General features: G+C 51.2%; 2 protein-coding genes across 2 annotated transcripts in view; both read right to left on the bottom strand.

The window, feature by feature from the left end:
* Positions 1-27,011, bottom strand: part of LOC147119043 (uncharacterized) — a 453,069-nt gene that overhangs the window by 109,611 nt on the left and 316,447 nt on the right. The gene's annotated exons all lie outside the window — the stretch shown is intronic.
* LOC147119047 (uncharacterized) overlaps positions 1-27,011 on the bottom strand; it is a 230,851-nt gene that overhangs the window by 96,564 nt on the left and 107,276 nt on the right.

Genomic DNA, 27,011 nt, shown 5'->3' with positions numbered 1-27,011 from the left:
GTTTGATGGGACAGTGTAGAGGGAAATTTACTCTGTATCTAACCCGTGCTGTACCTGCCCTGGGAGTGTTTGATGGGACAGTGTAGAGGGAGCTTTACTCTGTATCTAACCAGTGCTGTACGTGCCCTGGGAGTGGTTGATGGGACAGAGCAGATGGAGCTTTACTCTGTATCTAACCTGTGCTGTACCTGCCCTGGGAGTGTTTGATGGGACAGTGTAGAGGGAGCTTTACTCTGGATCTAACCCGTGCTGTACCTGTCCTGGGAATGTTTGATGGGACAGTGTAGAGGGAGCTTTACACTGTATCTACCCTGTGCTGTACCTACCCTGGGAGTGTTTGATGGGACAGTGTAGAGGGAGCTTTACTGTGCATCTAACGCGTGCTGTACCTGCCCTGGGAGTGTTTGATGGGACAGTGTAGAGGGAGCTTTACTCTGTATCTAACCCGTGCTGTACCTGCCCTGGGAGTGTTTGATGGGACAGTGTAGATGGAGCTTTACTCTGTATCTAACCTGTGCTGTACCTGCCCTGGGAGTGTTTGATGGGACAGTGTAAAGTGACCTTTACTCTGTATCTAACCCGTGCTGTACCTGTCCTGGGAATGTTTGATGGGACAGTGTAGAGGGAGCTTTACACTGTATCTATCCCGTGCTGTACCTGCCCTGGGAGTGTTTGATGGGACAGTGTAGAGGGAGCTTTACTCTGTATCTAACCCGTGCTTTACCTGCCCTGGGAGTGTTTGATGGGACAGTGTAGAGGGAGCTTTACTCTGTATCTAACCCGTGCTGTACCTGCCCTGGGAGTGTTTGATGGGATGGTGTTGAGGGAGCTTTACTCTGCATCTAACCTGTGCTGTGTCTGCCCTGGGAATCTTTGATGGGACAGTGTAGAGGGAGTTTTACTCTGTATCTAACCCATGCTGTACCTGCCCTGGGACTCTTTGATGGGACAGTGTAGCGGAAGCTTTACTGTGCATCTAACGCGTGCTGTACCTGCCCTGGGAGTGTTTGATGGGACAGTGTTGAGGGACCTTTACTCTGTATCTAACCCGTGCTGTACCTGCCCTGGGAGTGATTGATGGGACAGTGTAGAGGGAGCTTTACTCTGTATCTAACCCGTGCTGTACCTGCCCTGGGAGTGTTTGATGGGACAGTGTAGAGGGAGCTTTACACTGTATCTATCCCGTGCTGTACCTGCCCTGGGAGTGTTTGATGGGATAGTGTAGAGGGAGCTTCACTCTGTATCTAACCCGTGCAGTACCTGCCCTGCGACTGTTTGACGGGACAGTGTAGAGGGAGCTTTACTCTGTATCTAACCCGTGCTGTACCTGCCCTGGGAGTGTTTGATGGGACAGTGTAGAGGGAGCTTTACTCTGTATCTAACCCGTGCTGTACCGGCCCTGGGAGTGTTTGATGGGACAGTGTAGAGGGAGATTTACTCTGTATCTAACCTGTGCTGTACCTGCCCTGGGAGTGTTTGATGGGACAGTGTAGAGGGAGCTTTACTCTGTATCTAACCCGTGCTGTACTTGCCCTGGGAGTGTTTGAAGGGACAGTGTAGAGGGAGCATTACTCTGCATCCAACCCGTACTGTACCTGTCCTGGGAATGTTTGATGGGACAGTGTAGAGGGAGCTTTGCTGTGTATCTAACCCATGCTGTACCTGCCCTGGGAGTGTTTGATGGGATAGTGTAGAGGGAGCTTCACTCTGTATCTAACCCGTGCAGTACCTGCCCTGCGAGTGTTTGACGGGACAGTGTAGAGGGAGCTTTACTCTGTATCTAACCCGTGCTGTACCTGCCCTGGGAGTGTTTGATGGGACAGTGTAGAGGGAGCTTCACTCTGTATCTAACCCGTGCTGTACCTGCCCTGGGAATGTTTGATGGGACAGTGTAGAGGGAGCTTTACACTGTATCTATCCTGTGCTGTACCTACCCTGGGAGTGTTTGATGGGACAGTGCAGAGGGAGCTTTACTCTGTATCTAACCTGTGCTGTACCTGCCCTGGTAGTGTTTGATGGGACAGTGTAGAGGGAGCTTTACTCTCTGTCTAACCTTTGCTGTACCTGCCCTGGGAGTGTTTGATGGGAAAGTTTAGTGGGAGCTTTACTCTCTGTCTAATCTTTGCTGTACCTGCCCTGGGAGTGTTTGATGGGACAGTGTAGAGGGAGCTTTACGCTGTATCTTACCCATGCTGTACCTGCCCTGGGAGTGTTTGATGGGACAGTGCAGAGGGAAATTTACTCTGTATCTAATCCGTGCTGTACCTGCCCTGGGAGTGTTTGATGGGACAGTGTAGAGGGAGCTTTACTCTGTATCTAACCCGTGCTGTACGTGCCCTGGGAGTGGTTGATGGGACAGAGCAGATGGAGCTTTACTCTGTATCTAACCTGTGCTGTACCTGTCCTGGGAGTGTTTGATGGGACAGTGTAGAGGGAGCTTTACTCTGTATCTAACCCGTGCTGTACCTGTCCTGGCAATGTTTGATGGGACAGTGTAGAGGGAGCTTTACACTGTATCTATCCTGTGCTGTACCTACCCTGGGAGTGTTTGATGGGACAGTGTAGAGGGAGCTTTACTGTGCATCTAACGCGTGCTGTACCTGCCCTGGAAGTGTTTGATGGGACAGTGTAGAGGGAGCTTTACTCTGTATCTAACCTGTGCTGTACCTGCCCTGGGAGTGATTGATGGGACAGTGTAGAGGGAGCTTTCCTCTGTATCTAACGCGTGCTGTACCTGCCCTGGGAGTGTTTGATGGGACAGTGTAGAGGGAGCTTTATACTGTATCTATCCTGTGCTGTACCTACCCTGGGAGTGTTTGATGGGACAGTGTAGAGGGAGCTTTACTGTGCATCTAACGCGTGCTGTACCTGCCCTGGGAGTGTTTGATGGGACAGTGTAGAGGGAGCTTTACTCTGCATCTAACCTGTGCTGTACCTGCCCTGGGAGTGATTGATGGGACAGTGTAGAGGGAGCTTTACTCTGTATCTAACCCGGCTGTACCTGCCCTTGGAGTGTTTGATGGCCTAAAAATGGATAAATCCCCAGGCCCGGATGAAATGTACCCCAGGCTGCTGTGTGAGGCAAAGGAGGAGATTGCGGGGGCTCTAACACATATATTCAGGACCTCTCTGGCCACAGGGGATGTGCCAGAGGACTGGAGAACCGCTAATGTAGTACCATTATTCAAGAAGGGTAGTAGGGAAAAACCGGGGAACTACAGGCCAGTGAGCCTAACATCAGTGGTAGGAAAATTACTGGAAAAAGTCCTGAGGGACAAAATTTGTCTCCACTTGGAGAGGCAAGGATTAATCAGGGATAGTCAACATGGCTTTGTCAAGGGAAGATCATGTCTGACTAATTTGATTGAATTTTTTGAGGGGGTGACTAGGTGTGTGGATGAGGGTAACGCAGTGGATGTGGTATACATGGATTTCAGTAAGGCCTTCGATAAAGTCCCGCACAGGAGACTGGTCAAGAAGGTAAGAGCCCATGGAATCCAGGGTGCCTTGGCACATTGGATACAAAACTGGCTTAGTGGCAGAAGGCAGAGGGTGATGGTCGAAGGTTGTTTTTGTGACTGGAAACCTGTGGCCAGTGGGGTACCACAGGGATCGGTGCTGGGTCCCTTGCTGTTTGTGGTCTACATTAATGACTTGGATATGAATGTAAAGGGTATGATCAGTAAATTCGCGGATGATACTAAAATTGGTAGGGTGGTAAATAGCGAGGAGGGTAGCCTCAGTCTGCAGAACGATATAGATGGGTTGGTCAGATGGGCGGAACAGTGGCAAATGGAATTTAACCCGGAAAAGTGCGAGGTGATGCACTTTGGGGGGTCTAACAAGGCAAGGGAATACACAATGAAGGGAAAGACCCTAGGCAAGACGGAGGGTCAGAGGGATCTGGGTGTGCAGGTACACAGATCCCTGAAGGCGGCGGAACAGGTGGATAAGGTGGTAAAAAAGGCATATGGGATACTTGCCTTCATTAGCCGAGGCATAGAATATAAGAGCAAGGAGGTTATGATGGAGCTGTATAAAACACTGGTTAGGCCACAGCTGGAATACTGTGTGCAGTTCTGGTCGCCACACTACAGGAAAGATGTGATCGCGTTAGAGAGGGTGCAGAGGAGGTTCACCAGGATGTTACCAGGGCTGGAGCGCTTCAGCTATGAAGAGAGACTGGGCAGATTGGGTTTGTTTTCCTTGGAGCAGAGGAGGCTGAGGGGGGACATGATTGAGGTGTACAAAATTGTGAGGGGCATAGATAGGATGGATGCTGAGGAGCTTTTCCCCTTAGTAGAGGGGTCAATAACTAGGGGGCATAGATTCAAGGTAAAGGGCGGGAGGTTTAGAGGGGATTTGAGAAAGAACTTTTTCACCCAGAGGGTGGTTGGAGTCTGGAACTCACTGCCTGAAAGGGTTGTGGAGGCAGAAACCCTCACAACATTTAAGAAGCATTTGGATGAGCATTTGAAATGCCATAGCATACAAGGCTACGGGCCAAATGCTGGAATATGGGATTAGATTAGACAGGGCTTGATGGCCGGCATGGACACGATGGGCCGAAGGGCCTCTATCCGTGCTGTATTACTCTATGACTCTATGACTCTATAACAGTGTAGAGGGAGATTTACTCTGTATCTAACCCGTGCTGTACTTGCCCTGGGAGTGTTTGAAGGGACAGTGTAGAGGGAGCATTACTCTGCATCCAACCCGTACTGTACCTGCCCTGGGAATGTTTGATGGGACAGTGTAGAGGGAGCTTTGCTGTGTATCTAACCCATGCGGTACCTGCCCTGGGAGTGTTTGATGGGATAGTGTAGAGGGAGCTTCACTCTGTATCTAACCCGTGCAGTACCTGCCCTGCGAGTGTTTGACGGGACAGTGTAGAGGGAGCTTTACTCTGTATCTAACCCATGCTGTACCTGCCCTGGGAGTGTTTGATGGGACAGTGTAGAGGGAGCTTCACTCTGCATCTAACCTGTGCTTTACCTGCCCTGGGAATGTTTGATGGGACAGTGTAGAGGGAGCTTTACTCTGTATCTAACCCGTGCTGTAACTGCCCTGGGAGTGTTTGATGGGACAGTGTAGAGGGAGCTTTACTCCGTATCTAACCCGTGCTGTACCTGCCGTGGGAGTGTTTGATGAGACAGTGTAGAGGGAGCTTTACTCTGTGTCTAACCCGTGCTGTACCTGCCCTGGGAGTGTTTGATGGGACAGTGTAGAGGGAGCTTTACTCTGTATTCAACCCGTGCTGTACCTGTCCTGGGAATGATTGATGGGACAGTGTAGAGTGAGGTTTACTCTGTATCTAACCCATGCTGTACCTGCCCTGGGAGTGTTTGATGGGACAGTGTAGAGGGAGCTTTACTCTGTATCTAACCCGTGCTGTACCTGCCCTGGGAGTGTTTGATGGGACAGTGTAGAGCGAGCTTTACTCTGTATCTAACCTGTGCTGTTAATGCCCTGCGAGTGTTTGATGGGACAGTGTAGAGGGAGCTTTCCTCTGTATCTAACCCATGCTGTACCTGCCCTGGGAGTGATTGACGGAAAGTGTAGAGGGAGCTTTACTCTGTATCTAACCTGTGCTGTACCTGCCCTGGTAGTGTTTGATGGGACAGTGTAGAGGGAGCTTTACTCTGTATCTAACCTGTGCTGTACCTGCCTTGCGAGTGTTTGATGGGACAGTGTAGAGGGAGCTTCACTCTGTATCTAACCCGTGCTGTACTTGCCCTGGGAGTGTTTGAAGGGACAGTGTAGAGGGAGCATTACTCTGCAGCCAACCCGTACTGTACCTGCCCTGGGAGTGTTTGATGGGACAGTGTAGAGGGAGCTTCACTCTGTATCTAACCCGTGCAGTACCTGCCCTGCGAGTGTTTGACGGGACAGTGTAGAGGGAGCTTCACTCTGTATCTAACCCATGCTTTACCTGCCCTGGGAATGTTTGATGGGACAGTGTAGAGGGAGCTTTACTCTGTATCTAACCCGTGCTGTACCTGCCCTGGGAGTGTTTGATGGGACAGTGTAGAGGGAGCTTTACTCCGTATCTAACCCGTGCTGTACCTGCCGTGGGAGTGTTTGATGAGACAGTGTAGAGGGAGCTTTACTCTGTGTCTAACCCGTGCTGTACCTGCCCTGGCAGTTTTTGATGGGACAGCGTAGAGGGAGCTTTACTCTGTATCTAACCCGTGCTGTACGTGCCCTGGGAGTGGTTGATGGGACAGAGCAGATGGAGCTTTACTCTGTATCTAACCTGTGCTGTACCTGCCCTGGGAGTGTTTGATGGGACAGTGTAGAGGGAGCTTTACTCTGTATCTAACCCGTGCTGTACGTGCCCTGGGAGTGGTTGATGGGACAGAGCAGATGGAGCTTTACTCTGTATCTAACCTGTGCTGTACCTGCCCTGGGAGTGTTTGATGGGACAGTGTAGAGGGAGATTTACTCTGTATCTAACCTGTGCTGTACCTGCCTTGCGAGTGTTTGATGGGACAGTGTAGAGGGAGCTTTACTCTGTATCTAACCCGTGCTGTACTTGCCCTGGGAGTGTTTGAAGGGACAGTGTAGAGGGAGCATTACTCTGCATCCAACCCGTACTGTACCTGTCCTGGGAATGTTTGATGGGACAGTGTAGAGGGAGCTTTGCTGTGTATCTAACCCATGCTGTACCTGCCCTGGGAGTGTTTGATGGGATAGTGTAGAGGGAGCTTCACTCTGTATCTAACCCGTGCAGTACCTGCCCTGCGAGTGTTTGACGGGACAGTGTAGAGGGAGCTTTACTCTGTATCTAACCCGTGCTGTACCTGCCCTGGGAGTGTTTGATGGGACAGTGCAGAGGGAGCTTCACTCTGTATCTAACCCGTGCTGTACCTGCCCTGGGAATGTTTGATGGGACAGTGTAGAGGGAGCTTTACTCTGTATCTAACCTGTGCTGTACCTGCCCTGGTAGTGTTTGATGGGACAGTGTAGAGGGAGCTTTACTCTGGATCTAACCCGTGCTGTACCTGTCCTGGGAATGTTTGATGGGAAAGTTTAGTGGGAGCTTTACTCTCTGTCTAACCTTTGCTGTACCAGCCCTGGGAGTGTTTGATGGGACAGTGTAGAGGGAGCTTTACGCTGTATCTTACCCATGCTGTACCTGCCCTGGGAGTGTTTGATGGGACAGTGTAGAGGGAAATTTACTCTGTATCTAACCCGTGCTGTACCTGCCCTGGGAGTGTTTGATGGGACAGTGTAGAGGGAGCTTTACTCTGTATCTAACCAGTGCTGTACGTGCCCTGGGAGTGGTTGATGGGACAGAGCAGATGGAGCTTTACTCTGTATCTAACCTGTGCTGTACCTGCCCTGGGAGTGTTTGATGGGACAGTGTAGAGGGAGCTTTACTCTGGATCTAACCCGTGCTGTACCTGTCCTGGGAATGTTTGATGGGACAGTGTAGAGGGAGCTTTACACTGTATCTACCCTGTGCTGTACCTACCCTGGGAGTGTTTGATGGGACAGTGTAGAGGGAGCTTTACTGTGCATCTAACGCGTGCTGTACCTGCCCTGGGAGTGTTTGATGGGACAGTGTAGAGGGAGCTTTACTCTGTATCTAACCCGTGCTGTACCTGCCCTGGGAGTGTTTGATGGGACAGTGTAGATGGAGCTTTACTCTGTATCTAACCTGTGCTGTACCTGCCCTGGGAGTGTTTGATGGGACAGTGTAAAGTGACCTTTACTCTGTATCTAACCCGTGCTGTACCTGTCCTGGGAATGTTTGATGGGACAGTGTAGAGGGAGCTTTACACTGTATCTATCCCGTGCTGTACCTGCCCTGGGAGTGTTTGATGGGACAGTGTAGAGGGAGCTTTACTCTGTATCTAACCCGTGCTTTACCTGCCCTGGGAGTGTTTGATGGGACAGTGTAGAGGGAGCTTTACTCTGTATCTAACCCGTGCTTTACCTGCCCTGGGAGTGTTTGATGGGACAGTGTAGAGGGAGCTTTACTCTGTATCTAACCCGTGCTGTACCTGCCCTGGGAGTGTTTGATGGGATGGTGTTGAGGGAGCTTTACTCTGCATCTAACCTGTGCTGTGTCTGCCCTGGGAATCTTTGATGGGACAGTGTAGAGGGAGTTTTACTCTGTATCTAACCCATGCTGTACCTGCCCTGGGACTCTTTGATGGGACAGTGTAGCGGAAGCTTTACTGTGCATCTAACGCGTGCTGTACCTGCCCTGGGAGTGTTTGATGGGACAGTGTTGAGGGACCTTTACTCTGTATCTAACCCGTGCTGTACCTGCCCTGGGAGTGATTGATGGGACAGTGTAGAGGGAGCTTTACTCTGTATCTAACCCGTGCTGTACCTGCCCTGGGAGTGTTTGATGGGACAGTGTAGAGGGAGATTTACTCTGTATCTAACCTGTGCTGTACCTGCCTTGCGAGTGTTTGATGGGACAGTGCAGAGGGAGCTTTACTCTGTATCTAACCCGTGCTGCACTTGCCCTGGGAGTGTTTGAAGGGACAGTGTAGAGGGAGCATTACTCTGCATCCAACCCGTACTGTACCTGCCCTGGGAATGTTTGATGGGACAGTGTAGAGGGAGCTTTGCTGTGTATCTAACCCATGTTGTACCTGCCCTGGGAGTGTTTGATGGGATAGTGCAGAGGGAGCTTCACTCTGTATCTAACCCGTGCAGTACCTGCCCTGCGAGTGTTTGACGGGACAGTGCAGAGGGAGCTTTACTCTGTATCTAACCCGTGCTGTACCTGCCCTGGGAGTGTTTGATGGGACAGTGTAGAGGGAGCTTCACTCTGTATCTAACCCGTGCTTTACCTGCCCTGGGAATGTTTGATGGGACAGTGTAGAGGGAGCTTTACTCTGTATCTAACCCGTGCTGTACCTGCCCTGGGAGTGTTTGATGGGACAGTGTAGGGGGAGCTTTACTCCATATCTAACGCGTGCTGTACCTGCCCTGGGAGTGTTTGATGGGACAGTGTAGAGGGAGCTTTACTCTGTATCTAACCCGTGCTGTACCTGCCCTGGGAGTGTTTGATGGGACAGTGTAGATGGAGCTTTACTCTGTATCTAACCTGTGCTGTACCTGCCCTGGGAGTGTTTGATGGGACAGTGTAAAGTGACCTTTACTCTGTATCTAACCCGTGCTGTACCTGTCCTGGGAATGTTTGATGGGACAGTGTAGAGGGAGCTTCACTCTGTATCTAACCCGTGCTTTACCTGCCCTGGGAGTGTTTGATGGGACAGTGTAGAGGGAGCTTTACTCTGTATCTAACCCGTGCTGTACCTGCCCTGGGAGTGTTTGATGGGATGGTGTTGAGGGAGCTTTACTCTGCATCTAACCTGTGCTGTGTCTGCCCTGGGAATCTTTGATGGGACAGTGTAGAGGGAGTTTTACTCTGTATCTAACCCATGCTGTACCTGCCCTGGGACTCTTTGATGGGACAGTGTAGCGGAAGCTTTACTGTGCATCTAACGCGTGCTGTACCTGCCCTGGGAGTGTTTGATGGGACAGTGTTGAGGGACCTTTACTCTGTATCTAACCCGTGCTGTACCTGCCCTGGGAGTGATTGATGGGACAGTGTAGAGGGAGCTTTACTCTGTATCTAACCCGTGCTGTACCTGCCCTGGGAGTGTTTGATGGGACAGTGTAGAGGGAGATTTACTCTGTATCTAACCTGTGCTGTACCTGCCTTGCGAGTGTTTGATGGGACAGTGCAGAGGGAGCTTTACTCTGTATCTAACCCGTGCTGCACTTGCCCTGGGAGTGTTTGAAGGGACAGTGTAGAGGGAGCATTACTCTGCATCCAACCCGTACTGTACCTGCCCTGGGAATGTTTGATGGGACAGTGTAGAGGGAGCTTTGCTGTGTATCTAACCCATGTTGTACCTGCCCTGGGAGTGTTTGATGGGATAGTGCAGAGGGAGCTTCACTCTGTATCTAACCCGTGCAGTACCTGCCCTGCGAGTGTTTGACGGGACAGTGCAGAGGGAGCTTTACTCTGTATCTAACCCGTGCTGTACCTGCCCTGGGAGTGTTTGATGGGACAGTGTAGAGGGAGCTTCACTCTGTATCTAACCCGTGCTTTACCTGCCCTGGGAATGTTTGATGGGACAGTGTAGAGGGAGCTTTACTCTGTATCTAACCCGTGCTGTACCTGCCCTGGGAGTGTTTGATGGGACAGTGTAGGGGGAGCTTTACTCCATATCTAACCCGTGCTGTACCTGCCGTGGGAGTGTTTGATGAGACAGTGTAGAGGGAGCTTTACTCTGTGTCTAACTCGTGCTGTACCTGCCCTGGGAGTGTTTGATGGGACAGTGTAGAGGGAGCTTTACTCTGTATTCAACCCGTGCTGCACCTGTCCTGGGAATGATTGATGGGACAGTGTAGAGTGAGGTTTACTCTGTATCTAACCCATGCTGTACCTGCCCTGGGAGTGTTTGATGGGACAGTGCAGTGGGAGCTTTACTCTGTATCTAACCCGTGCTGTACCTGCCCTGGGAGTGTTTCATGGGACAGTGTAGAGGGAGCTTTACTCTGTATCTAACCTGTGCTGTTAATGCCCTGCGAGTGTTTGATGGGACAGTGTAGAGGGAGCTTTCCTCTGTATCTAACCCATGCTGTACCTGCCCTGGGAGTGATTGACGGAAAGTGCAGAGGGAGCTTTACTCTGTATCTAACCTGTGCTGTACCTGCCCTGGTAGTGTTTGATGGGACAGTGTAGAGGGAGCTTTACTCTGTATCTAACCTGTGCTGTACCTGCCTTGCGAGTGTTTGATGGGACAGTGTAGAGGGAGCTTTACTCTGTATCTAACCCGTGCTGTACTTGCCCTGGGAGTGTTTGAAGGGACAGTGTAGAGGGAGCATTACTCTGCAGCCTACCCGTACTGTACCTGCCCTGGGAGTGTTTGATGGGACAGTGTAGAGGGAGCTTCACTCTGTATCTAACCCGTGCAGTACCTGCCCTGCGAGTGTTTGACGGGACAGTGTAGAGGGAGCTTTACTCTGTATCTAACCCGTGCTGTACCTGCCCTGGGAATGTTTGATGGGATGGTGTTGAGGGAGCTTTACTCTGCATCTAACCTGTGCTGTGTCTGCCCTGGGAATCTTTGATGGGACAGTGTAGAGGGAGTTTTACTCTGTATCTAACCCATGCTGTACCTGCCCTGGGACTCTTTGATGGGACAGTGTAGCGGAAGCTTTACTGTGCATCTAACGCGTGCTGTACCTGCCCTGGGAGTGTTTGATGGGACAGTGTTGAGGGACCTTTACTCTGTATCTAACCCGTGCTGTACCTGCCCTGGGAGTGATTGATGGGACAGTGTAGAGGGAGCTTTACTCTGTATCTAACCCGTGCTGTACCTGCCCTGGGAGTGTTTGATGGGACAGTGTAGAGGGAGATTTACTCTGTATCTAACCTGTGCTGTACCTGCCTTGCGAGTGTTTGATGGGACAGTGCAGAGGGAGCTTTACTCTGTATCTAACCCGTGCTGCACTTGCCCTGGGAGTGTTTGAAGGGACAGTGTAGAGGGAGCATTACTCTGCATCCAACCCGTACTGTACCTGCCCTGGGAATGTTTGATGGGACAGTGTAGAGGGAGCTTTGCTGTGTATCTAACCCATGTTGTACCTGCCCTGGGAGTGTTTGATGGGATAGTGCAGAGGGAGCTTCACTCTGTATCTAACCCGTGCAGTACCTGCCCTGCGAGTGTTTGACGGGACAGTGCAGAGGGAGCTTTACTCTGTATCTAACCCGTGCTGTACCTGCCCTGGGAGTGTTTGATGGGACAGTGTAGAGGGAGCTTCACTCTGTATCTAACCCGTGCTTTACCTGCCCTGGGAATGTTTGATGGGACAGTGTAGAGGGAGCTTTACTCTGTATCTAACCCGTGCTGTACCTGCCCTGGGAGTGTTTGATGGGACAGTGTAGGGGGAGCTTTACTCCATATCTAACCCGTGCTGTACCTGCCGTGGGAGTGTTTGATGAGACAGTGTAGAGGGAGCTTTACTCTGTGTCTAACTCGTGCTGTACCTGCCCTGGGAGTGTTTGATGGGACAGTGTAGAGGGAGCTTTACTCTGTATTCAACCCGTGCTGCACCTGTCCTGGGAATGATTGATGGGACAGTGTAGAGTGAGGTTTACTCTGTATCTAACCCATGCTGTACCTGCCCTGGGAGTGTTTGATGGGACAGTGCAGTGGGAGCTTTACTCTGTATCTAACCCGTGCTGTACCTGCCCTGGGAGTGTTTCATGGGACAGTGTAGAGGGAGCTTTACTCTGTATCTAACCTGTGCTGTTAATGCCCTGCGAGTGTTTGATGGGACAGTGTAGAGGGAGCTTTCCTCTGTATCTAACCCATGCTGTACCTGCCCTGGGAGTGATTGACGGAAAGTGCAGAGGGAGCTTTACTCTGTATCTAACCTGTGCTGTACCTGCCCTGGTAGTGTTTGATGGGACAGTGTAGAGGGAGCTTTACTCTGTATCTAACCTGTGCTGTACCTGCCTTGCGAGTGTTTGATGGGACAGTGTAGAGGGAGCTTTACTCTGTATCTAACCCGTGCAGTACCTGCCCTGCGAGTGTTTGACGGGACAGTGTAGAGGGAGCTTTACTCTGTATCTAACCAGTGCTGTACGTGCCCTGGGAGTGGTTGATGGGACAGAGCAGATGGAGCTTTACTCTGTATCTAACCTGTGCTGTACCTGCCCTGGGAGTGTTTGATGGGACAGTGTAGAGGGAGCTTTACTCTGGATCTAACCCGTGCTGTACCTGTCCTGGGAATGTTTGATGGGACAGTGTAGAGGGAGCTTTACACTGTATCTACCCTGTGCTGTACCTACCCTGGGAGTGTTTGATGGGACAGTGTAGAGGGAGCTTTACTGTGCATCTAACGCGTGCTGTACCTGCCCTGGGAGTGTTTGATGGGACAGTGTAGAGGGAGCTTTACTCTGTATCTAACCCGTGCTGTACCTGCCCTGGGAGTGTTTGATGGGACAGTGTAGATGGAGCTTTACTCTGTATCTAACCTGTGCTGTACCTGCCCTGGGAGTGTTTGATGGGACAGTGTAAAGTGACCTTTACTCTGTATCTAACCCGTGCTGTACCTGTCCTGGGAATGTTTGATGGGACAGTGTAGAGGGAGCTTTACACTGTATCTATCCCGTGCTGTACCTGCCCTGGGAGTGTTTGATGGGACAGTGTAGAGGGAGCTTTACTCTGTATCTAACCCGTGCTTTACCTGCCCTGGGAGTGTTTGATGGGACAGTGTAGAGGGAGCTTTACTCTGTATCTAACCCGTGCTGTACCTGCCCTGGGAGTGTTTGATGGGATGGTGTTGAGGGAGCTTTACTCTGCATCTAACCTGTGCTGTGTCTGCCCTGGGAATCTTTGATGGGACAGTGTAGAGGGAGTTCTACTCTGTATCTAACCCATGCTGTACCTGCCCTGGGACTCTTTGATGGGACAGTGTAGCGGAAGCTTTACTGTGCATCTAACGCGTGCTGTACCTGCCCTGGGAGTGTTTGATGGGACAGTGTTGAGGGACCTTTACTCTGTATCTAACCCGTGCTGTACCTGCCCTGGGAGTGATTGATGGGACAGTGTAGAGGGAGCTTTACTCTGTATCTAACCCGTGCTGTACCTGCCCTGGGAGTGTTTGATGGGACAGTGTAGAGGGAGATTTACTCTGTATCTAACCTGTGCTGTACCTGCCTTGCGAGTGTTTGATGGGACAGTGCAGAGGGAGCTTTACTCTGTATCTAACCCGTGCTGCACTTGCCCTGGGAGTGTTTGAAGGGACAGTGTAGAGGGAGCTTTACTCTGTATCTAACCCGTGCTGTACTTGCCCTGGGAGTGTTTGAAGGGACAGTGTAGAGGGAGCATTACTCTGCAGCCTACCCGTACTGTACCTGCCCTGGGAGTGTTTGATGGGACAGTGTAGAGGGAGCTTCACTCTGTATCTAACCCGTGCAGTACCTGCCCTGCGAGTGTTTGACGGGACAGTGTAGAGGGAGCTTTACTCTGTATCTAACCAGTGCTGTACGTGCCCTGGGAGTGGTTGATGGGACAGAGCAGATGGAGCTTTACTCTGTATCTAACCTGTGCTGTACCTGCCCTGGGAGTGTTTGATGGGACAGTGTAGAGGGAGCTTTACTCTGGATCTAACCCGTGCTGTACCTGTCCTGGGAATGTTTGATGGGACAGTGTAGAGGGAGCTTTACACTGTATCTACCCTGTGCTGTACCTACCCTGGGAGTGTTTGATGGGACAGTGTAGAGGGAGCTTTACTGTGCATCTAACGCGTGCTGTACCTGCCCTGGGAGTGTTTGATGGGACAGTGTAGAGGGAGCTTTACTCTGTATCTAACCCGTGCTGTACCTGCCCTGGGAGTGTTTGATGGGACAGTGTAGATGGAGCTTTACTCTGTATCTAACCTGTGCTGTACCTGCCCTGGGAGTGTTTGATGGGACAGTGTAAAGTGACCTTTACTCTGTATCTAACCCGTGCTGTACCTGTCCTGGGAATGTTTGATGGGACAGTGTAGAGGGAGCTTTACACTGTATCTATCCCGTGCTGTACCTGCCCTGGGAGTGTTTGATGGGACAGTGTAGAGGGAGCTTTACTCTGTATCTAACCCGTGCTTTACCTGCCCTGGGAGTGTTTGATGGGACAGTGTAGAGGGAGCTTTACTCTGTATCTAACCCGTGCTGTACCTGCCCTGGGAGTGTTTGATGGGATGGTGTTGAGGGAGCTTTACTCTGCATCTAACCTGTGCTGTGTCTGCCCTGGGAATCTTTGATGGGACAGTGTAGAGGGAGTTTTACTCTGTATCTAACCCATGCTGTACCTGCCCTGGGACTCTTTGATGGGACAGTGTAGCGGAAGCTTTACTGTGCATCTAACGCGTGCTGTACCTGCCCTGGGAGTGTTTGATGGGACAGTGTTGAGGGACCTTTACTCTGTATCTAACCCGTGCTGTACCTGCCCTGGGAGTGATTGATTGGACAGTGTAGAGGGAGCTTTACTCTGTATCTAACCCGTGCTGTACCTGCCCTGGGAGTGTTTGATGGGACAGTGTAGAGGGAGATTTACTCTGTATCTAACCTGTGCTGTACCTGCCTTGCGAGTGTTTGATGGGACAGTGCAGAGGGAGCTTTACTCTGTATCTAACCCGTGCTGCACTTGCCCTGGGAGTGTTTGAAGGGACAGTGTAGAGGGAGCATTACTCTGCATCCAACCCGTACTGTACCTGCCCTGGGAATGTTTGATGGGACAGTGTAGAGGGAGCTTTGCTGTGTATCTAACCCATGTTGTACCTGCCCTGGGAGTGTTTGATGGGATAGTGCAGAGGGAGCTTCACTCTGTATCTAACCCGTGCAGTACCTGCCCTGCGAGTGTTTGACGGGACAGTGCAGAGGGAGCTTTACTCTGTATCTAACCCGTGCTGTACCTGCCCTGGGAGTGTTTGATGGGACAGTGTAGAGGGAGCTTCACTCTGTATCTAACCCGTGCTTTACCTGCCCTGGGAATGTTTGATGGGACAGTGTAGAGGGAGCTTTACTCTGTATCTAACCCGTGCTGTACCTGCCCTGGGAGTGTTTGATGGGACAGTGCAGTGGGAGCTTTACTCTGTATCTAACCCGTGCTGTACCTGCCCTGGGAGTGTTTCATGGGACAGTGTAGAGGGAGCTTTACTCTGTATCTAACCTGTGCTGTTAATGCCCTGCGAGTGTTTGATGGGACAGTGTAGAGGGAGCTTTCCTCTGTATCTAACCCATGCTGTACCTGCCCTGGGAGTGATTGACGGAAAGTGCAGAGGGAGCTTTACTCTGTATCTAACCTGTGCTGTACCTGCCCTGGTAGTGTTTGATGGGACAGTGTAGAGGGAGCTTTACTCTGTATCTAACCTGTGCTGTACCTGCCTTGCGAGTGTTTGATGGGACAGTGTAGAGGGAGCTTTACTCTGTATCTAACCCGTGCTGTACTTGCCCTGGGAGTGTTTGAAGGGACAGTGTAGAGGGAGCATTACTCTGCAGCCTACCCGTACTGTACCTGCCCTGGGAGTGTTTGATGGGACAGTGTAGAGGGAGCTTCACTCTGTATCTAACCCGTGCAGTACCTGCCCTGCGAGTGTTTGACGGGACAGTGTAGAGGGAGCTTTACTCTGTATCTAACCCGTGCTGTACCTGCCCTGGGAGTGTTTGATGGGACAGTGTAGAGGGAGCTTTACTCCGTATCTAACCCATGCTGTACCTGCCGTGGGAGTGTTTGCTGAGACAGCGTAGAGGGAGCTTTACTCTGTGTCTAACCCGTGCTGTACCTGCCCTGGGAGTGTTTGATGGGACAGTGTAGAGGGAGCTTTACTCTGTATTAAACCCGTGCTGTTCCTGTCCTGGGAATGATTGATGGGACAGTGTAGAGTGAGGTTTACTCTGTATCTAACCCATGCTGTACCTGCCCTGGGAGTGTTTGATGGGACAGTGTAGAGGGAGCTTTACTCTGTATGTAACCCGTGCTGTACCTGCCCTGGGAGTGTTTGATGGGACAGTGTAGAGGGAGCTTTACTCTGTATCTAACCTGTGCTGTTAATGCCCTGCGAGTGTTTGATGGGACAGTGTAGAGGGAGCTTTCCTCTGTATCTAACCCATGCTGTACCTGCCCTGGGAGTGATTGACGGAAAGTGTAGAGGGAGCTTTACTCTGTATCTAACCCATGCTGTACCTGCCCTGGGAGTGTTTGATGGGAAAGTTTAGTGGGAGCTTTACTCTGTGTCTAACCTTTGCTGTACCTGCCCTGGGAGTGTTTGATGGGACAGTGTAGAGGGAGCTTTACGCTGTATCTTACCCATGCCATTCCTGCCCTGGGAGTGTTTGATGGGACAGTGCAGAGGGAACTTTGCTCTGTATCTAACCCGTGCTGTACCTGCCCTGGCAGTTTTTGATGGGACAGCGTAGAGGGAGCTTTTCTCTGTATCTAACCCGTGCTGGACGTGCCCTGGGAGTGGTTGATGGGACAGAGCAGATGGAGCTTTACTCTGTATCTAACCTGTGCTGTACCTGCCCTGGGAGTGTTTGATGGGACAGTGCAGAGGGAGCTTTACTCTGTATCTAACCCGTGCTGTACCTGCCCTGGGAGTGTTTGATGGGACAGTGTAGAGGGAGCTTTACACTGTATCTATCCTGTGCTGTACCTACCCTGGGAGTGTTTGATGGGACAGTGTAGAGGGAGCTTTACTCTGTATTCAACCCGTGCTGTACCTGTCCTGGGAATGATTGATGGGACAGTGTAGAGTGAGGTTTACTCTGTATCTAACCCATGCTGTACCTGCCCTGGGAGTGTTTGATGGGACAGTGTAGAGGGAGCTTTACTCTGTATCTAACCCGTGCTGTACCTGTCCTGGGAATGTTTGATGGGACAGTGTAGAGGGAGCTTTACACTGTATCTATCCTGTGCTGTACCTACCCTGGGAGTGTTTGATGGGACAGTGTAGAGGGAGCTTTACTGTGCATCTAACGCGTGCTGTACCTGCCCTGGGAGTGTTTGATGGGACAGTGTAGAGGGAGCTTTACTCTGTATCTAACCCGTGCTGTACCTGCCCTGGGAGTGTTTGATGGGACAGTGTAGATGGAGCTTTACTCTGTATCTAACCTGTGCTGTACCTGCCCTGGGAGTGTTTGATGGGACAGTGTAAAGTGACCTTTACTCTGTATCTAACCCGTGCTGTACCTGTCCTGGGAATGTTTGATGGGACAGTGTAGAGGGAGCTTTACACTGTATCTATCCCGTGCTGTACCTGCCCTGGGAGTGTTTGATGGGACAGTGTAGAGGGAGCTTTACTCTGTATCTAACCCGTGCTTTACCTGCCCTGGGAGTGTTTGATGGGACAGTGTAGAGGGAGCTTTACTCTGTATCTAACCCGTGCTGTACATGCCCTGGGAGTGTTTCATGGGATGGTGTAGAGGGAGCTTTACTCTGCATCTAACCTGTGCTGTATCTGCCCTGGGAATCTTTGATGGGACAGTGGAGAGGGAGTTTTACTCTGTATCTAACCCATGCTGTACCTGCCCTGGGACTCTTTGATGGGACAGTGTAGCGGAAGCTTTACTGTGCATCTAACGCGTGCTGTACCTGCCCTGGGAGTGTTTGATGGGACAGTGTTGAGGGACCTTTACTCTGGATCTAACCTGTGCTGTACCTGCCCTGGGAGTGATTGATGGGACAGTGTAGAGGGAGCTTTACTCTGTATCTAACCCGTGCTGTACCTGCCCTGGGAGTGTTTGATGGGACAGTGTAGAGGGAGATTTACTCTGTATCTAACCCATGCTGTACCTGCCCTGGGAGTGATTGACGGAAAGTGCAGAGGGAGCTTTACTCTGTATCTAACCTGTGCTGTACCTGCCCTGGTAGTGTTTGATGGGACAGTGTAGAGGGAGCTTTACTCTGTATCTAACCTGTGCTGTACCTGCCTTGCGAGTGTTTGATGGGACAGTGTAGAGGGAGCTTTACTCTGTATCTAACCCGTGCTGTACTTGCCCTGGGAGTGTTTGAAGGGACAGTGTAGAGGGAGCATTACTCTGCAGCCTACCCGTACTGTACCTGCCCTGGGAGTGTTTGATGGGACAGTGTAGAGGGAGCTTCACTCTGTATCTAACCCGTGCAGTACCTGCCCTGCGAGTGTTTGACGGGACAGTGTAGAGGGAGCTTTACTCTGTATCTAACCAGTGCTGTACGTGCCCTGGGAGTGGTTGATGGGACAGAGCAGAAGGAGCTTTACTCTGTATCTAACCTGTGCTGTACCTGCCCTGGGAGTGTTTGATGGGACAGTGTAGAGGGAGCTTTACTCTGGATCTAACCCGTGCTGTACCTGTCCTGGGAATGTTTGATGGGACAGTGTAGAGGGAGCTTTACACTGTATCTACCCTGTGCTGTACCTACCCTGGGAGTGTTTGATGGGACAGTGTAGAGGGAGCTTTACTGTGCATCTAACGCGTGCTGTACCTGCCCTGGGAGTGTTTGATGGGACAGTGTAGAGGGAGCTTTACTCTGTATCTAACCCGTGCTGTACCTGCCCTGGGAGTGTTTGATGGGACAGTGTAGATGGAGCTTTACTCTGTATCTAACCTGTGCTGTACCTGCCCTGGGAGTGTTTGATGGGACAGTGTAAAGTGACCTTTACTCTGTATCTAACCCGTGCTGTACCTGTCCTGGGAATGTTTGATGGGACAGTGTAGAGGGAGCTTTACACTGTATCTATCCCGTGCTGTACCTGCCCTGGGAGTGTTTGATGGGACAGTGTAGAGGGAGCTTTACTCTGTATCTAACCCGTGCTTTACCTGCCCTGGGAGTGTTTGATGGGACAGTGTAGAGGGAGCTTTACTCTGTATCTAACCCGTGCTGTACCTGCCCTGGGAGTGTTTGATGGGATGGTGTTGAGGGAGCTTTACTCTGCATCTAACCTGTGCTGTGTCTGCCCTGGGAATCTTTGATGGGACAGTGTAGAGGGAGTTTTACTCTGTATCTAACCCATGCTGTACCTGCCCTGGGACTCTTTGATGGGACAGTGTAGCGGAAGCTTTACTGTGCATCTAACGCGTGCTGTACCTGCCCTGGGAGTGTTTGATGGGACAGTGTTGAGGGACCTTTACTCTGTATCTAACCCGTGCTGTACCTGCCCTGGGAGTGATTGATGGGACAGTGTAGAGGGAGCTTTACTCTGTATCTAACCCGTGCTGTACCTGCCCTGGGAGTGTTTGATGGGACAGTGTAGAGGGAGATTTACTCTGTATCTAACCTGTGCTGTACCTGCCTTGCGAGTGTTTGATGGGACAGTGCAGAGGGAGCTTTACTCTGTATCTAACCCGTGCTGCACTTGCCCTGGGAGTGTTTGAAGGGACAGTGTAGAGGGAGCTTTACTCTGTATCTAACCCGTGCTGTACTTGCCCTGGGAGTGTTTGAAGGGACAGTGTAGAGGGAGCATTACTCTGCAGCCTACCCGTACTGTACCTGCCCTGGGAGTGTTTGATGGGACAGTGTAGAGGGAGCTTCACTCTGTATCTAACCCGTGCAGTACCTGCCCTGCGAGTGTTTGACGGGACAGTGTAGAGGGAGCTTTACTCTGTATCTAACCAGTGCTGTACGTGCCCTGGGAGTGGTTGATGGGACAGAGCAGATGGAGCTTTACTCTGTATCTAACCTGTGCTGTACCTGCCCTGGGAGTGTTTGATGGGACAGTGTAGAGGGAGCTTTACTCTGGATCTAACCCGTGCTGTACCTGTCCTGGGAATGTTTGATGGGACAGTGTAGAGGGAGCTTTACACTGTATCTACCCTGTGCTGTACCTACCCTGGGAGTGTTTGATGGGACAGTGTAGAGGGAGCTTTACTGTGCATCTAACGCGTGCTGTACCTGCCCTGGGAGTGTTTGATGGGACAGTGTAGAGGGAGCTTTACTCTGTATCTAACCCGTGCTGTACCTGCCCTGGGAGTGTTTGATGGGACAGTGTAGATGGAGCTTTACTCTGTATCTAACCTGTGCTGTACCAGCCCTGGGAGTGTTTGATGGGACAGTGTAAAGTGACCTTTACTCTGTATCTAACCCGTGCTGTACCTGTCCTGGGAATGTTTGATGGGACAGTGTAGAGGGAGCTTTACACTGTATCTATCCCGTGCTGTACCTGCCCTGGGAGTGTTTGATGGGACAGTGTAGAGGGAGCTTTACTCTGTATCTAACCCGTGCTTTACCTGCCCTGGGAGTGTTTGATGGGACAGTGTAGAGGGAGCTTTACTCTGTATCTAACCCGTGCTGTACCTGCCCTGGGAGTGTTTGATGGGATGGTGTTGAGGGAGCTTTACTCTGCATCTAACCTGTGCTGTGTCTGCCCTGGGAATCTTTGATGGGACAGTGTAGAGGGAGTTTTACTCTGTATCTAACCCATGCTGTACCTGCCCTGGGACTCTTTGATGGGACAGTGTAGCGGAAGCTTTACTGTGCATCTAACGCGTGCTGTACCTGCCCTGGGAGTGTTTGATGGGACAGTGTTGAGGGACCTTTACTCTGTATCTAACCCGTGCTGTACCTGCCCTGGGAGTGATTGATTGGACAGTGTAGAGGGAGCTTTACTCTGTATCTAACCCGTGCTGTACCTGCCCTGGGAGTGTTTGATGGGACAGTGTAGAGGGAGATTTACTCTGTATCTAACCTGTGCTGTACCTGCCTTGCGAGTGTTTGATGGGACAGTGCAGAGGGAGCTTTACTCTGTATCTAACCCGTGCTGCACTTGCCCTGGGAGTGTTTGAAGGGACAGTGTAGAGGGAGCATTACTCTGCATCCAACCCGTACTGTACCTGCCCTGGGAATGTTTGATGGGACAGTGTAGAGGGAGCTTTGCTGTGTATCTAACCCATGTTGTACCTGCCCTGGGAGTGTTTGATGGGATAGTGCAGAGGGAGCTTCACTCTGTATCTAACCCGTGCAGTACCTGCCCTGCGAGTGTTTGACGGGACAGTGCAGAGGGAGCTTTACTCTGTATCTAACCCGTGCTGTACCTGCCCTGGGAGTGTTTGATGGGACAGTGTAGAGGGAGCTTCACTCTGTAACTAACCCGTGCTTTACCTCCCCTGGGAATGTTTGATGGGACAGTGTAGAGGGAGCTTTACTCTGTATCTAACCCGTGCTGTACCTGCCCTGGGAGTGTTTGATGGGACAGTGCAGTGGGAGCTTTACTCTGTATCTAACCCGTGCTGTACCTGCCCTGGGAGTGTTTCATGGGACAGTGTAGAGGGAGCTTTACTCTGTATCTAACCTGTGCTGTTAATGCCCTGCGAGTGTTTGATGGGACAGTGTAGAGGGAGCTTTCCTCTGTATCTAACCCATGCTGTACCTGCCCTGGGAGTGATTGACGGAAAGTGCAGAGGGAGCTTTACTCTGTATCTAACCTGTGCTGTACCTGCCCTGGTAGTGTTTGATGGGACAGTGTAGAGGGAGCTTTACTCTGTATCTAACCTGTGCTGTACCTGCCTTGCGAGTGTTTGATGGGACAGTGTAGAGGGAGCTTTACTCTGTATCTAACCCGTGCTGTACTTGCCCTGGGAGTGTTTGAATGGACAGTGTAGAGGGAGCATTACTCTGCAGCCTACCCGTACTGTACCTGCCCTGGGAGTGTTTGATGGGACAGTGTAGAGGGAGCTTCACTCAATATCTAACCCGTGCAGTACCTGCCCTGCGAGTGTTTGACGGGACAGTGTAGAGGGAGCTTTACTCTGTATCTAACCCGTGCTGTACCTGCCCTGGGAGTGTTTGATGGGACAGTGTAGAGGGAGCTTCACTCTGTATCTAACCCGTGCTTTACCTGCCCTGGGAATGTTTGATGGGACAGTGTAGAGGGAGCTTTACTCTGTATCTAACCCGTGCTGTACCTGCCCTGTGAGTGTTTGATGGGACAGTGTAGAGGGAGCTTTACTCCGTATCTAACCCATGCTGTACCTGCCGTGGGAGTGTTTGCTGAGACAGCGTAGAGGGAGCTTTACTCTGTGTCTAACCCGTGCTGTACCTGCCCTGGGAGTGTTTGATGGGACAGTGTAGAGGGAGCTTTACTCTGTATTAAACCCGTGCTGTTCCTGTCCTGGGAATGATTGATGGGACAGTGTAGAGTGAGGTTTACTCTGTATCTAACCCATGCTGTACCTGCCCTGGGAGTGTTTGATGGGACAGTGTAGAGGGAGCTTTACTCTGTATGTAACCCGTGCTGTACCTGCCCTGGGAGTGTTTGATGGGACAGTGTAGAGGGAGCTTTACTCTGTATCTAACCTGTGCTGTTAATGCCCTGCGAGTGTTTGATGGGACAGTGTAGAGGGAGCTTTCCTCTGTATCTAACCCATGCTGTACCTGCCCTGGGAGTGATTGACGGAAAGTGTAGAGGGAGCTTTACTCTGTATCTAACCCATGCTGTACCTGCCCTGGGAGTGTTTGATGGGAAAGTTTAGTGGGAGCTTTACTCTGTGTCTAACCTTTGCTGTACCTGCCCTGGGAGTGTTTGATGGGACAGTGTAGAGGGAGCTTTACGCTGTATCTTACCCATGCCATTCCTGCCCTGGGAGTGTTTGATGGGACAGTTCAGAGGGAACTTTGCTCTGTATCTAACCCGTGCTGTACCTGCCCTGGCAGTTTTTGATGGGACAGCGTAGAGGGAGCTTTTCTCTGTATCTAACCCGTGCTGTACGTGCCCTGGGAGTGTTTGATGGGACAGAGCAGATGGAGCTTTACTCTGTATCTAACCTGTGCTGTACCTGCCCTGGGAGTGTTTGATGGGACAGTGCAGAGGGAGCTTTACTCTGTATCTAACCCGTGCTGTACCTGCCCTGGGAGTGTTTGATGGGACAGTGTAGAGGGAGCTTTACACTGTATCTATCCTGTGCTGTACCTACCCTGGGAGTGTTTGATGGGACAGTGTAGAGGGAGCTTTACTCTGTATTCAACCCGTGCTGTACCTGTCCTGGGAATGATTGATGGGACAGTGTAGAGTGAGGTTTACTCTGTATCTAACCCATGCTGTACCTGCCCTGGGAGTGTTTGATGGGACAGTGTAGAGGGAGCTTTACTCTGTATCTAACCCGTGCTGTACCTGTCCTGGGAATGTTTGATGGGACAGTGTAGAGGGAGCTTTACACTGTATCTATCCTGTGCTGTACCTACCCTGGGAGTGTTTGATGGGACAGTGTAGAGGGAGCTTTACTGTGCATCTAACGCGTGCTGTACCTGCCCTGGGAGTGTTTGATGGGACAGTGTAGAGGGAGCTTTACTCTGTATCTAACCCGTGCTGTACCTGCCCTGGGAGTGTTTGATGGGACAGTGTAGATGGAGCTTTACTCTGTATCTAACCTGTGCTGTACCTGCCCTGGGAGTGTTTGATGGGACAGTGTAAAGTGACCTTTACTCTGTATCTAACCCGTGCTGTACCTGTCCTGGGAATGTTTGATGGGACAGTGTAGAGGGAGCTTTACACTGTATCTATCCCGTGCTTTACCTGCCCTGGGAGTGTTTGATGGGACAGTGTAGAGGGAGCTTTACTCTGTATCTAACCCGTGCTTTACCTGCCCTGGGAGTGTTTGATGGGACAGTGTAGAGGGAGCTTTACTCTGTATCTAACCCGTGCTGTACATGCCCTGGGAGTGTTTCATGGGATGGTGTAGAGGGAGCTTTACTCTGCATCTAACCTGTGCTGTATCTGCCCTGGGAATCTTTGATGGGACAGTGGAGAGGGAGTTTTACTCTGTATCTAACCCATGCTGTACCTGCCCTGGGACTCTTTGATGGGACAGTGTAGCGGAAGCTTTACTGTGCATCTAACGCGTGCTGTACCTGCCCTGGGAGTGTTTGATGGGACAGTGTTGAGGGACCTTTACTCTGGATCTAACCTGTGCTGTACCTGCCCTGGGAGTGATTGATGGGACAGTGTAGAGGGAGCTTTACTCTGTATCTAACCCGTGCTGTACCTGCCCTGGGAGTGTTTGATGGGAGAGTGTAGAGGGAGATTTACTCTGTATCTAACCTGTGCTGTACCTGCCTTGCGAGTGTTTGATGGGACAGTGCAGAGGGAGCTTTACTCTGTATCTAACCCGTGCTGTACTTGCCCTGGGAGTGTTTGAAGGGACAGTGTAGAGGGAGCATTACTCTGCATCCAACCCGTACTGTACCTGCCCTGGGAATGTTTGATGGGACAGTGTAGAGGGAGCTTTGCTGTGCATCTAACCCATGTTGTACCTGCCCTGGGAGTGTTTGATGGGATAGTGTAGAGGGAGCTTCACTCTGTATCTAACCCGTGCAGTACCTGCCCTGCGAGTGTTTGACGGGACAGTGTAGAGGGAGCTTTACTCTGTATCTAACCCGTGCTGTACCTGCCCTGGGAGTGTTTGATGGGACAGTGTAGAGGGAGCTTCACTCTGTATCTAACCCGTGCTTTACCTGCCCTGGGAATGTTTGATGGGACAGTGTAGAGGGAGCTTTACTCTGTATCTAACCCGTGCTGTACCTGCCCTGGGAGTGTTTGATGGGACAGTGTAGGGGGAGCTTTACTCCATATCTAACCCGTGCTGTACCTGCCGTGGGAGTGTTTGATGAGACAGTGTAGAGGGAGCTTTACTCTGTGTCTAACTCGTGCTGTACCTGCCCTGGGAGTGTTTGATGGGACAGTGTAGAGGGAGCTTTACTCTGTATTCAACCCGTGCTGTACCTGTCCTGGGAATGATTGATGGGACAGTGTAGAGTGAGGTTTACTCTGTATCTAACCCATGCTGTACCTGCCCTGGGAGTGTTTGATGGGACAGTGTAGAGGGAGCTTTACTCTGTATCTAACCCGTGCTGTACCTGCCCTGGGAGTGTTTGATGGGACAGTGTAGAGGGAGCTTTACTCTGTATCTAACCTGTGCTGTTAATGCCCTGCGAGTGATTGACGGAAAGTGTAGAGGGAGCTTTACTCTGTATCTAACCTGTGCTGTACCTGCCCTGGTAGTGTTTGATGGGACGGTGTAGAGGGAGCTTTACTCTGTATCTAACCCATGCTGTACCTGCCCTGGGAGTGTTTGATCGGAAAGTTTAGTGGGAGCTTTACTCTCTGTCTAACCTTTGCTGTACCTGCCCTGGGAGTGTTTCATGGGACAGTGTAGAGGGAGCTTTACGCTGTATCTTACCCATGCCATACCTGCCCTGGGAGTGTTTGATGGGACAGTGTAGAGGGAACTTTACTCTGTATCTAACCCGTGCTGTACCTGCCCTGGGAGTTTTTGATGGGACAGCGTAGAGGGAGCTTTACTCTGTATCTAACCCGTGCTGTACCTGCCCTGGGAGTGGTTGATGGGACAGAGCAGATGCAGCTTTACTCTGTATCTAACCTGTGCTGTACCTGCCCAGGGAGTGTTTGATGGGACAGTGTAGAGGGAGCATTACTCTGTATCTAACCCGTGCTGTACGTGCCCTGGGAGTGGTTGATGGGACAGAGCAGATGGAGATTTACTCTGTATCTAACCCGTGCTGTACTTGCCCTGGGAGTGTTTGAAGGGACAGTGTAGAGGGAGCTTTACTCTGTATCTAACCCGTGCTGTACCTGTCCTGGGAATGTTTGATGGGACAGTGTAGAGGGAGCTTTACACTGTATCTATCCTGTGCTGTACCTACCCTGGGAGTGTTTGATGGGACAGTGTAGAGGGAGCTTTACTGTGCATCTAACGCGTGCTGCACCTGCCCTGGGAGTGTTTGATGGGACAGTGTAGAGGGAGCTTTACTCTGTATCTAACCTGTGCTGTACCTGCCCTGGGAGTGATTGATGGGACAGTGTAGAGGGAGCTTTACTCTGTATCTAACCCGTGCTGTACCGGCCCTGGGAGTGTTTGATGGGACAGTGTAGAGGGAGATTTACTCTGTATCTAACCTGTGCTGTACCTGCCTTGCGAGTGTTTGATGGGACAGTGCAGAGGGAGCTTTACTCTGTATCTAACCCGTGCTGTACTTGCCCTGGGAGTGTTTGAAGGGACAGTGTAGAGGGAGCTTTCCTCTGTATCTAACCTGTGCTGTACCTGCCTTGCGAGTGTTTGATGGGACAGTGTAGAGGGATCTTTACTCTGTATCTAACCCGTGCTGTACTTGCCCTGGGAGTGTTTGAAGGGACAGTGCAGAGGGAGCATTACTCTGCATCCAACCCGTACTGTACCTGTCCTGGGAATGTTTGATGGGACAGTGTAGAGGGAGCTTTGCTGTGTATCTAACCCATGCTGTACCTGCCCTGGGAGTGTTTGATGGGATAGTGTGGAGGGAGCTTCACTCTGTATCTAACCCGTGCAGTACCTGCCCTGCGAGTGTTTGACGGGACAGTGTAGAGGGAGCTTTACTCTGTATCTAACCCGTGCTGTACCTGCCCTGGGAGTGTTTGATGGGACAGTGTAGAGGGAGCTTTACTCTGTATCTAACCCGTGCTGTACCTGCCCTGGGAATGTTTGATGGGACAGTGTAGAGGGAGCTTTACTCTGT

The sequence above is a fragment of the Somniosus microcephalus genome, chromosome 4 (genome assembly GCF_052327205.1).
Source record: "Somniosus microcephalus isolate GS21.2 chromosome 4, FLI_Smic_1.0, whole genome shotgun sequence".
NCBI lineage: Eukaryota > Metazoa > Chordata > Chondrichthyes > Squaliformes > Somniosidae > Somniosus > Somniosus microcephalus.
The sequence above is the reverse complement of the archived record's forward strand: the minus strand, read 5'-3'. Positions and strand labels throughout refer to the sequence as shown.